Raw genomic sequence first — 5,391 nt, forward strand, 5'->3', positions numbered from 1 at the left:
GTCGTTCGGTGCGAGAATGTACGAACAATTGCTTTTCATGCGACAGTGTAGGGTAAACATTCGCTGTGCACAAATCTGTAGCTCAACTTTGCACAACACACTAGAGTAGTACAGAAAATGTTTCATAAAACTCTTTTGCCAATTTCTAATACGTACTACTATTACTCCGTCCGAATAGGCCACGCAGGCCCAACGGTACCGACCGGCCGGCGTGTCATCATCAGCCCTCAGGCGTCACTGGATGCGGATATGGAGGGGCATGTGGTCAGCACACCGCTCTCCCGGCCGTATGTCAGTTTCCGAGACCGGAGCCGCTATTTCTCAGTCAAGTATCTCCTCAGTTTGCCGTACAAGGGCTGGGTGCGCCCCACTTGCCAACAGCGCTCGGCAGATCGGATGGTCACCCATCCAACTGCTAGCCCAGCCCGACAGCGCTTAACTTCGGTGATCTACCGGGAACCGATGTTACCACTGAGGCAAGGTCGTTGGCTTGCAAGACATATAGTGGTTGTTTAATGAAGTCGAATTACGAAGAAATTCTTACGAACAATTTTAAAGCAATGACCTATTATTTTCAGTGCTAGTGAATACCACACGGTCATCTCCACATAAATCTAACACTATTAAAATTGTAATTTAAAGTATCTGACGGTTAATTTTCGCCCGAAAAACTGCGCGGAACGGCTGCGGGCCACTGATAGCGCAGCGGCTTTATCGTGTGCTACACCGTCTTGGTATCTTACGTAGCTACAAAATTAGTTGTGTTACAGGCGCGTCCATCCACTCAGCTGCTGGGCGTGTCGCGACGAAGGCAAGAGTGAGAGGTGCCGAGGCGAGAGGCGACGCAGCCGCGCTTTCCCGGCCGGAAGCCTCCACCAGCACCTTCCCAACCAGCAGCTGAGCTGACTGCCGGACGCGCAGGCACGCCTCGCCGACACACTGGCCCGTCATCAACTCTTTCACGCTTCCGGCGGCGGAGCGGATGATCCGGGCGCCCGTCAAGGACTCATGTGACTCACGCACGCACGGGAAAAAAATCTCTGTCTCACCCTCAGTCAACACGGCGTGACGATGGTGGGCATTGGTATGCGGAGGGAATGTCACTGTCTCTAAAAAGTGGAGTAGCTACCGCAAGGGGTTGTGTGTGGCCCGATGGTTTATCTGACCAATAGAATAATCCCGAGATTACAGCATCCCTGGTAGTACGAGACATGTTCAGAAAGGAAGTGTTCTGTGACCGTAATGGGCTGTGGTTTACGATGGTTGGCAACACTGAATACAAAAATGTGTCATGTCTTCACCTGCGTTGTTTCAAAGCCCACAGCATTTCTCGTTTCAATAGCTATCGATGGCCCTTAAAAATTACATTCTTTCGTCGAGAAACTCTGTAGTTAGTGGAATAGCAAAGTACATAATGTAGTTTTGCCTGATAACAATATGACAAAATACTCTCCTCTTTGCGTGCTATCATTTACCAAAACCTCATTCCGATATCTGAAAACCTTTATGAAATATGATGAATGCTGTGGACATTTCACGCTGGCTTGGTCGCTGGCGCTGAGCGATCGTAAATAAGTGTGCTATGTCAGATCACTTTTCTTGAGATTGGCGACACTCTACCCAAGTCTAAAGAAAAATTCAATATGCTTGCTAAATTTCATACACAGTAACATACTGTGTAATATGCACCAAATGCATAATCATAGAGACATCTATTTCTCACTGCAAACTTTTCCGAATTTCTTGCAGTGTCTTACTTTCATGTAAATATCACAATAACTATGGCCATTAACGAAATCACAGAACATTATCACGAACCTGACAATAAAGCTATAAGTAAAGCAAAAAGGAAATTTATTTACTCAGTAGCTTCTGTAAAAGTTTGAGAAATATTGCAGGGCGTGCACCTCTATTCTGTCACCGCTGACCGGCCGAAAAGTGGCGAACACTTATTGGCCTTCCCTTCCGAGAACTAATGACCTCGTCCAGCGTTTTAGACGAAAATTAGTCACTGCGCATCGCCCAGCGTAACCTGCAGAGACCCTTTTAAATAGTAAGAACCAGATTCAGAATTTCTTCGTCGATACAGTGTGGGAGAGGTGCTAAGGTGATTGGCGACGAACGAGCATTTTCGAGACGGTAATTCACTTCGGACTCAAGTCGGCGATCAACCAAATTCTTTTCAGTACGACATGTATGAAGGTGACATTACACTGCCTTACATAACAGTGACATGTAAACAAGTCCTTGTGAAATTTTCAGTGAGTAATATTAATAAGAAATATTTCACCACTACTAGTCATTTCTCTCTTGTTCCATTCGTAAACACAGCTACGGAAGAACGACCGTCGATATGCCTCCGTATGAACTGTGCTGGCGGCAGTAGAGTAAATCTGCAGTCAGCTTCAAAAATCGTTCACTAAATTTTGTCAGCAGCGTTCCTGGAAAGGAACGTCGTCATCCCTCCAGGGATTCCCATTTGTGTTCCCGAAGCATTTCGGTAAGGCTTTCCTGTTGTACGAACCCACCGGTAACAAATCCTGAATCCCGCCTCCAGACTGCTTCAGTGTCTTCCTTTAGTCAAGACATTGCGCGGCTCTCAAAAACTCGAGCAGTACTCAAGAATAGGTCGCATAGACTACTATATTCTGTCTCCTTTACTACACTGTCCTACAATTCTCTCAATAAACCGAAGACGACCAGTCGCCTTCCTTATTACAGTTCATGTAATCTTCCTGTTACACTGGATACGTACAATCAGTAAAATTTCGTTATTTGTTATGCATCCGCTTGTAATAAAATGGTTCAAATGGCTCTGAGCACTATCGGACTGAACTTGTAAGGTCATCAGTAACATAGAACTTAGAACTACTTAAACCTAACTCCGCAGATGGAGACGAAACGTCAGGTGGAAATTTTATACATCGACCACGGCCTCTCAGTCCGGAAGTTTCAACTGAAGACAACACCGGCCGTGAAAGCCTACATTGTATGATTAACCTAAGGTCATCACACACATCCATGCCCGAGGCAGGATTCGAACCTGCGACCGTAGCGGTCGCGCGGTGCCAGACTGAACCGCCTAGAACCACTCGGCCACACCGGCCGGCGCATCCCTTTGTAATAGTTTTAATTTCCAGCAGCGTACCTGGACTTCAATTTCGAACAAATCGAGAAATATATATTCCTAAATTAAATCACTGTGTATCTTACATGGCGCAATTAAAAGAACTTTATATGCCACGGCTGGTGCTCCGTCGGTAATATAATTTATTGTAGCATAGCAGTCTCTATAATCCTTTATGGATCAGAGAGCTGGAATCTGACATAAATCAGAAAGGAAGAATCCAGATAGGAAGGATGAGATTTCCAGGCTCGATTTTAGGATACAAAAGAGGTGATCGTGTGCGAAATGAAGATTTATGACTCGGATTACGTGTGATGAGCATAGTGGAAGAAACTGGAGGCCAGATAATATGGCAAAATCATTTTGAAGGAATGAGTGACAATATATAATAAAACATTATGTTTACTATGCTTGAATAAAACGTAGGAGAGAAAAAGGCAGAAAATATGGAAAAAATAATTTTAGTCTCATTCTGACACGTTAAAGGACGCAGTCGCGCTAGGTGGTACTTCTTGCATATAGAGCCATATTCCAGAACCCGTGGGTTCTTCACTGGGAGATGAGCTGCGGAAAAAAACTGTCCACAACACGATTTCTTACATCCCTTTTATTCTAATATTTTTCTGTCCAAGTAGTTCGCACAACGTTTGGCGAACTATAGTAAGAAGCCCATTGCTCCGTACCTCATATTCTATTCTCAGAATGTCAAGAGCAGCACGACTATGGGTGCAGAACGATTTGTTTGTGGCGTGTCTCATTTGAATCAGTTAAGAAATTTGTAACGGTCTCGTGCTGAGTACAGAAACGACTGTTAATCACTTATTTTCCCATTTGAACTCTCCTATTCATTCTGACTTGAAAGAGAGTAGAAGAGTGCTCGAAAGCCAGGCAGCAAGTGTTTCGACAGGTCTGACTCAATATTCCAATTACTTTTTTTTTCTGACATTCAGTTCATATCTATAGGCTTTCAACACTTCACACCAACAGTAATGTATTTTACACATACTGATCACTATCTTCTCCTACTCTTCCGTTAACTGTTGAATGCAATGCAGCGTTAACTGCTCCTGAATGTCTCAATGGATGTCCTACTAATCTGACCCTACATGTACAAAGAATTTTCATTGCCTTCTTACCTTACCTTCTTTCCACTACCTCTTCATTTCGTACCCTCCCTGTTCACTAAATTTTTAATATATTTTCAAGCACCACACTGTCAAATGATTCCACTTTATCCTTCACCGTAACCCAGGCGTACGAGCTCAAAAATCTTTCGTCAGGTCTGTGTCAATAAAACTCTAGTTTCAACTGTATTTTGTAACCTCGCTATCAAAGTAGAAGAATATTTTTACTTCCTCTACTGTAACTTCAAAACCTTTTATGTTCATAAAGTCATCAAAAATGGTTCAAATGGCTCTGAGCACTATGGGACTTAACATCTGAGGTCATCAGTCCCCTAGAACCTAGAACTACTTAAACCTAACTAACCTAAGAACATCACACACATCCATGCCCGAGGAAGGATTCGAACCTGCGATCGTAGCGGTCACGCGGTTCCGGGCTGAAGCGCCTAGAACCGCTAGGCCACTACGGCCGCCCATAAAGTCATCGTTTCACTTTTTATTACTCTTCATCAAGTAAGAGATCCCACGATGTAAAGAAAATTGATACTTATTTTCCAAACTACGAAAATCTTTCTTGCGCTGCTGTTTTGTTTCAGAATTCGTTAGCACATTCCAATTACTTAAAATATTACGTTGCTTCTTTTTATATCATAAACTAACAGTCACTCACTAAGCTGGAGATGTATTTCGCTTCAGTTTTATTAGGTACACCATTGTGTACGAAGTAGTACAAACAGAAACGTTGTTAAAATATATCAGAACATGGGATATTCAACAGAAATAATCATAAATATGTGCCTAATGTTTTCATCTGAGTTGTATTCCACCGCCAGTAAGTTAATTACAGTTTCATTCCCATGGCTCTGACCGAGGTTATTGGGTAGTGTCTCGAAGTTGTAAGCCAAGTAACTGGAACAGAGAATCTCCTCCCAAATATTCCCTATCTGGATCCACTCTACTCCACTACCTGTTCGCCTAGTGTTTGACTGAAAAGACTTGGTCTCGTGAATGTGGTGGATCACAGACCGTCCGCCCTGGCCGCATGATCACGGAATAAAGTAAGAATAACGACAAGAAAAGTACCTCTTCCACTGCTGGCATAGTAACAAATCTAGGCAAAACAGAGACAGTGACCGAGGG

General features: G+C 43.5%; 1 pseudogene; it reads right to left on the reverse strand.

Annotated features, from left to right (window-relative positions):
- Positions 1 to 372: 372 nt before the first annotated feature.
- Positions 373 to 490, reverse strand: LOC124799339 (annotated as a pseudogene).
- Positions 491 to 5,391: the final 4,901 nt, after the last annotated feature.

The sequence above is a fragment of the Schistocerca piceifrons genome, chromosome 5 (genome assembly GCF_021461385.2).
Source record: "Schistocerca piceifrons isolate TAMUIC-IGC-003096 chromosome 5, iqSchPice1.1, whole genome shotgun sequence".
Taxonomy (NCBI): Eukaryota; Metazoa; Arthropoda; class Insecta; order Orthoptera; family Acrididae; genus Schistocerca; species Schistocerca piceifrons.